This window comes from Agrilus planipennis, unplaced genomic scaffold (genome assembly GCF_000699045.2).
Source record: "Agrilus planipennis isolate EAB-ADULT unplaced genomic scaffold, Apla_2.0 scaffold4, whole genome shotgun sequence".
NCBI lineage: Eukaryota > Metazoa > Arthropoda > Insecta > Coleoptera > Buprestidae > Agrilus > Agrilus planipennis.
The window spans coordinates 1,394,027-1,401,980 of NW_020442463.1; the positions used below are offsets into that span (position 1 = coordinate 1,394,027).

The window sequence follows — 7,954 nt, forward strand, 5'->3', positions numbered from 1 at the left end:
AAAAAAACAAAGCTTTATAATGATTTTGCACATTTTTAATTTAAAATTAAACAGTTTAATGAACTATTAAAAAGAATAATAATTGATTAAATATTAAATTATAGCTTTGACCTTCTGTTCCTTTGTATTATACTAAGATCATCACAAAGGAACACATTTATGCATTACATTTTAATGTTCTGTTAACATATGCACTATTGAGCCTAAGTTAATTATATATTTAAATATTGTTTTGATTGTTTAACAGGAGTAATTACATAAACTTTGGACATCATGTATGGTTTGTCCGCGATTGTAGCAATCCACATTTCATCCCAGTCTGGAGCTTTTATTCACTGGAAGCAGAAACAACAATGGGTAAATGACAAATTTTTAATTTATAAAACAAAATGAAAAGGCTTAGTGAAGTGGTAATTGCTTTGCCTGGTGATTACTGATTTTATTTTGAAACACTCTCTTCTACATTATAAAAGTAAAAAAGAAAAACAATTCCTGATGCATAATTAAAATATTGACACCTTTTATATTCATGTGAACATTAGAATAAACTAATTAGGGGTCAATATCAAAAGTATATTTATGTGCTGTTAAATTTTGAGTTTGTCTTCTTTTTCTATTAAAAACGTATATGCTTTAATGTTACTCGTAATAATTTGTCATCTTGTCTGTTAGTCCCAAGTAATCATAAAATTGTTCATTTTAATGATTTTGGTGTTTGTTGTTTATTCAGAAACGTCTCGGAAAATAGAAAAGAAGCTTTCAAGTCAGTTTTGGATTCACATAATTATTTTACGGGATTTATTATACACTTTTTAGCTTTGTAACAAAAGTAATAATTAATAATTTCAGATATAACGCATTTTTTCGTTAAAAAGCAAATTGTTCTTCAAAATGTTTTATAGGTATTCAAATATTTTTACATTTTTATAAGTGCGGAAGCTGGTTTTAGGTGTTTTTGAGCAATTATCAGTATGCAATCGAATTTACACTAGTGCGTGTATGGTTGCATATGAAATATTTTACTTCTACATTATTTTCCTCTGTTTTTTACTGTGTTTTCTTGCAGAAGTGTTTGTATTCAGGCCAATACCGTAATTTTTTTTTAAATAATATTGATTTTCAATGTTTTTTCTTTTATCTAAAGTCCGGCTTATTTTAATAGCTTATTGTTAGCTAATTAACTTTATTGATATAATTCAGTTTAGGAAATTCTAATCTTGGAACATTCAAGGGTGTGAGAAATTTTTAGTTTTATTCCCAGAATAATTTTTTAAAATAATCCGTATTTGAAAGTATTGGAAAGCTGGTTACCAGTTGCATTTATATGATTTTGAAGTTGTAATATAATAATGAATCGTTATCGTGATAATTAATTACAGTAATCATTTATATTCTTAGGAATTGAAGTAAAATGGTTAAAATACGCTGTTAGTATCGTAGTCTCATGGTTTTTTTTTATAGGCGGGTCAGTTCCTATTTACGAATTAACCTGAGTTAGTATATTTGAACGCACCTACAAAATCTATTATCTATGTATTGTAAATATAGATGGAATTTTTATCTATGGATCTTCCGGCGATCTCTTTTTCTCATTTGTCAACTTGTTGTCGGTCTTCATGGGTATGATAAGCTGTGGTTTTGCTGTCCATTAACGGAGACAATGCCCGAAGGTATTTAGCCCTAATGATATTCGATTTTCATTTGATTGTGTAGAATGTGTTTCTATTTAGTAATTGATGCGTTTCGATTACCGTTGCTTGGATTTTTTTTGGCGTGAACGACTCGGTGGCGTACTGGTTTCGTGTTATAATATGATGGTCAATCGAGGTTTATTGCCTGCCCACTCATCTACCGTGAATTTTTAGTTTCTTAGTTTATTTAAAGATGAATAGTTAGGGTTTTGTTAGGATTTTTAAATTTTGAAAACTGTTTTAGGCGATGATTGTAGATTTTTCATAGTTATCGGGCCACGTTGTGAAGAATTGCTTTCGATTTATAGACAAAATATTATTTTGCCCTTAAAGTTCTCAGATTCTGTTAGAAAAATTCTTATTTTTGCTTTGTTTTTTTTTTTCTGTAATATAGGTTTGCTGTGAGATGATATCCTCGGATTAGATGGGCAAACTTGCAGATGCAATGTTTGTGGCAGTCAGACTTATTTTTATTTCCAAAAATGCTTCTAATGAGCTTGCCAAAAAATTCATATGGTGTTAACATTAGTATTTATCATTAATAATAAAATAACAAAGCCTGATGAACATATAATTAATACTAAGTTGTTTCAACAGGTTTCCATTAAAACATAATAAGTGAACATGAAAAGGGTAAATTAAAAGGAGCCGAAATGTGGAGAAGAAGAGACTCACATTTCTTTCTCTTGTACTTAAAAAGAGTAAGTAATCTTTTAACTATTTTATGATGTGCATATAAAATGGTGTGTGACTTTCCAAATCTTGTATTCTATTTGTTTGACAATAATTAGTATTATAATTTTTTACTCTTTTGAATTGTAATTGTTGATTATTCAGTTTGATAGTCTATTATTTGNGTGTTTGGTCATTAGGAAAGCGTTGAAAATTGTATTAACTTCTTTTGTTATCATCTATAAACGATTTCCAAAACTTTTCAACTATTTCCAGTATCATTTTAGAAAATTCAAACTGTATATTTTTATGTTTATCAGCGATTCGGTAAATAATACTAATTAAAAAATATACAAACAATTTAATGATGAGATCAAAGAATATCAAAATTGCGAGCCACGTCTGGTAGTTGTGAGAAGTAACTGACTAAGAACTTAATCCGTTCTAAAAAATGTAAGATAATAGGTGTGAAGCTTTTATTAAATTATCTCTGAAATTTGAACATCTTGAAGTAACCTTGGAGACGTATAAATTATAATAAATATTATTATGTGTATAGTTTGAGTTAAGTATTAAAAATATAAGATTAGCTAGATTCGGCTCAATCGTGGCTCAATGGTATGTTATGCACCTATTGTTTTCCTTTTCAATTGTCCTTTCTCTATGATCTGAACGTACCTATCTTCAAAGCATACTTAATAACTTATCTGTGATAATAACCTTATCTATGGCAACTCAATGATGGCAACAAGTTAATGGTTTTAAATAACACTACATAGATTAGATAATAGATACACAAAGGGTAACACTACCTGATCAATGACGTTTAAGTTGGGTCGAGTTATGTATGGTGGTGGATTTCGTAAAAAAAAAATTCTGCTCGAAGTCATGGAATGGTCGAAATCTAATTAATTTGTATTATTTATAGTATAAGAGAAGATTCAGGCAATTTAAGAAAAAATCATTGATAATTCATTACTATAAATGGCATGTTCGTGCAAGAAAATCAAAAAAAGTTTTGTGGAACAAAATAAATAAAACACTAAATACCTAAAATTAGGCATAAAACAGATTTATTTGTTTTTCACCTATTTAGTAGATTAACAGGCTCCAAGCCTCAAAACAAAATAAATGTACCATGTATTACGATTAGGAATGGTATATGGCATTGCTGGTTTTAACTGTTTTATTTATCTGTAGGTTCATGCTTATTAACCAAGAATTTATAATTCGAATATGTGCTCATAAATAATCAATTTAGCCTACATTCATACTTTATTTATTTATTTATAATGATTTTGCACATTTTTAATTTAAAATTAAACAGTTTAATGAACTATTAAAAAGAATAATAATTGATTAAATATTAAATTATAGCTTTGACCTTCTGTTCCTTTGTATTATACTAAGATCATCACAAAGGAACACATTTATGCATTACATTTTAATGTTCTGTTAACATATGCACTATTGAGCCTAAGTTAATTATATATTTAAATATTGTTTTGATTGTTTAACAGGAGTAATTACATAAACTTTGGACATCATGTATGGTTTGTCCGCGATTGTAGCAATCCACATTTCATCCCAGTCTGGAGCTTTTATTCACTGGAAGCAGAAACAACAATGGGTAAATGACAAATTTTTAATTTATAAAACAAAATGAAAAGGCTTAGTGAAGTGGTAATTGCTTTGCCTGGTGATTACTGATTTTATTTTGAAACACTCTCTTCTACATTATAAAAGTAAAAAAGAAAAACAATTCCTGATGCATAATTAAAATATTGACACCTTTTATATTCATGTGAACATTAGAATAAACTAATTAGGGGTCAATATCAAAAGTATATTTATGTGCTGTTAAATTTTGAGTTTGTCTTCTTTTTCTATTAAAAACGTATATGCTTTAATGTTACTCGTAATAATTTGTCATCTTGTCTGTTAGTCCCAAGTAATCATAAAATTGTTCATTTTAATGATTTTGGTGTTTGTTGTTTATTCAGAAACGTCTCGGAAAATAGAAAAGAAGCTTTCAAGTCAGTTTTGGATTCACATAATTATTTTACGGGATTTATTATACACTTTTTAGCTTTGTAACAAAAGTAATAATTAATAATTTCAGATATAACGCATTTTTTCGTTAAAAAGCAAATTGTTCTTCAAAATGTTTTATAGGTATTCAAATATTTTTACATTTTTATAAGTGCGGAAGCTGGTTTTAGGTGTTTTTGAGCAATTATCAGTATGCAATCGAATTTACACTAGTGCGTGTATGGTTGCATATGAAATATTTTACTTCTACATTATTTTCCTCTGTTTTTTACTGTGTTTTCTTGCAGAAGTGTTTGTATTCAGGCCAATACCGTAATTTTTTTTTAAATAATATTGATTTTCAATGTTTTTTCTTTTATCTAAAGTCCGGCTTATTTTAATAGCTTATTGTTAGCTAATTAACTTTATTGATCATTTTTGCAGGTTGACCGTTGAATGAAAGCGAAGGTCGGTGATGAATTTGTATGAAACATTGTTTAAAGATTTGATAGAAATAAATAAAAACACGTTTCATTGTTTTAGGAATAAAATTTCTTATAATGAAGTTTAGGAAATTCTAATCTTGGAACATTCAAGGATGTGTGAAATAATAAATTGAAATTAATTCGGAGGATAAAAACATTTTTTGAATTATGAAAAATAAACACCGAAATTTTTATTGTTTTATTCCCAGAATAATTTTTTAAAATAATCCATATTTGAAAGTATTGGAAAGCTGGTTACCAGTTGCATTTATATGATTTTGAAGTTGTAATATAATAATGAATCGTTATCGTGATAATTAATTACAGTAATCATTTATATTCTTAGGAATTGAAGTAAAATGGTTAAAATACGCTGTTAGTATCCCAGTCTCATGGTTTTTTTTTATAGGCGGGTCAGTTCCTATTTACGAATTNTAAATAATTTTCAGATTATTTAATCAGTTGTTCTACTTTCCAACATTTAATGGACCTATTTATTTTAGGGGCTCATGAGATAGCTAACTATGCAAAGGAGGGTCACTATCAGGTAGCTTGTAGTAAATATTTTGAATATATGCATGGAAGACCCAGTAAAATCATAATTAATCATCCCAATCAATATTTTGAAGAGAGTTTTAACAATAAAAATAATAAGAACTAAACACCTACAAAGTAGTTGACATATTCTTCTAGATATAATTAAGGATTTAATTTGAAGTGTAAATAGTTTTATTACATGAAATAATAATGTTTTAATATTTTAGCACAAATATGTAAAGAGAATTATCGTTATGTTAGAATGATTTGTTTGTTAATTAAATTCATTAAAGTTTTTTGATATTTTTATGTTTTTAATTGTCTTATTAAAATTTAATTCATAAAAAGAGTTCCGATGGAAAATGCTATGTGAAAAAATATAAAGTAAAATGTATTAGTGAATTAATTTTAATTTTTAATAATATATTGAATTAAAACTACAAACATTCAAGGTATCTCATAAAGTAAAATGTGAAGTCTACAGACTTGCTTGTAGATAGTAGGTCCATATTATATGTTCCACGTCAGTATGTTCAACAATAAACAACAAGCTTAACACTTAAGGATATCTTCTTTTTTCTGATATTGTACTGTGACTTTTTGGACTTTGCATGGATAATACCGAAACTAAACCGATTAGATTGGATTGTTTTTCTTATTTTGATCATATCTCGTTAAAAGTGAGCAAGACTGAGGAATATTAACAATAGTTTTGTTAGCTTTAAGACTAATAAAGCGTTAGGTGGATATATAAACTCTATTTGTTTGACAATAATTAGTATTATAATTTTTTACTCTTTTGAATTGTAATTGTTGATTATTCAGTTTGATAGTCTATTATTTGATTGATGGAAATTATGATTCTTAATAATTTAATATGATTTGATATGAAACTAATATTAAATTGTTTCAGCAGGTTATCATNTTTGTATCTTCTTGAAATTCCATTCGTTTTCTTGTCTTTCATTTCAGGAATTTTGTGTTGTAACTTTTATAAGTCATTATAAACTGTTATTTCTGAGATATTTTGTTTGTATCATGTATTATACAGTTGTTTGAAATAAATATCGTTGTAATAGATGTAATTTTTGTCTAAATAAATAAATCTTAAATCATTATTGTTTTATCATTTGCGTGTATTACCTGTGTAATAGTTGATGAATGCATTTAAAACAAAGTTAAATAAACCGAGTTAAACGTGTGACCTTGGATCCCCTTGATCAGTATTAATTTTTATTCTCGGAATGTAAGTGATTGCAGCGCCCTCTAGCGGTAGACCGATGAACTATAGCAATTCGACTATCCGCCGCCAGTGGTCCCTCTACCGGCACAATGCTGAACTACATTAGTTCAGCTATCCGCCGCCAGGGTATCCCTCTAGCGGCTAAATGCTGAACTACATTAGTTCGGCTATCCGCCGCCAGACGGGTGGCCTGATGGCGAATAGCGAAACTATTTTAGTTCAGCAGTCCACCGCTAGAGGGCGGTGCGAACTGGATACCTTTCCATTAGGTAGTTTGGATATTCGCCGCCAGAGGGCGCCAGCAGGATAGACGGAAATTAAAATTAATGGCATTGGGATTAAGACTATTATGTCACCTTGAACGTTAACGTTATTTTACAGTCACTTACATGACTGATAAATTAACTGTTACACTTCAGAGATACGAAAATAATAATAGTCCAATTATAATGTATTGATTTATTTAGATACAAAATGTACATTTCTTATAAAAAACCATATTTATTTCAAATAACTGCATAATACATAATACAAACAAAATATGTATGAAATAACAATTTTAATGAATTATAAATGTTAAAAGACAGAATACCTGCAAGAAAAAGACAAGAAAACAACAGACACTTTTATGAAAATACAATAAATAGCGTTATATTACTTATAAACTGTCATATTATTATTTAAACACTAGAGTAGAGAGAAAGAAGCCTCCCTAACCCTCTGTGGCCTCCGCATCACCCCTTATAGCCACCCTATCCACCCAAATGAGTTTTAATTGTGAAAGCGTTAACAAATGTTTAATTTAACTTTAACATTTATGCCAAAAGATCAATTTAGAAACATTTTAACTATTATTCTAAGTTACAATTACATAATATAACAGTTCATAAAGTAATAAACAAAATACCTGTAAGAGAAAGACAAGAAAACAAAAATACCTGTAAAAGAAAGACAACGATCGAAATTTCAAAGAAAATACAATAAAAAGCAAAAAATACGATGTCTTCGTTCTTCTTAAGGAATACCTCATTATCTGAAAGCAAAAGTGCAATTAACAGGACTAACGGCAAATACTAATAGGTTTGGTAGAGAAGATCGGACAGATTTCGCCAAGGCAAGCTGGGCAGTCGCCTATTGCTCCTATTCCAGATAACCCACTGTACCCTGTCTGAAAGGAAGTAACGCTAGAGTAGACTCGCGAAAAGTGTATAAGACACTTTTAAGATCAACTAAATAGCTAAGCCCAAGGGAAGTCGTTCGGGGAGGCCCTCCCTAATTCCACAAGGGTGAGAAGA

At 28.8% G+C, this 7,954-nt stretch overlaps 1 long non-coding RNA gene across 1 annotated transcript; it reads left to right on the plus strand.

Moving 5' to 3' along the window:
* Positions 1-3,109: 3,109 nt before the first annotated feature.
* LOC108735976 lies at positions 3,110-5,052 on the plus strand. The gene is made up of 4 exons (XR_003232418.1): positions 3,110-3,559; positions 3,884-3,993; positions 4,839-4,877; positions 4,938-5,052. It is a non-coding gene; the product is annotated as an uncharacterized LOC108735976 (long non-coding RNA).
* The last annotated feature ends 2,902 nt before the right edge of the window (positions 5,053-7,954 follow it).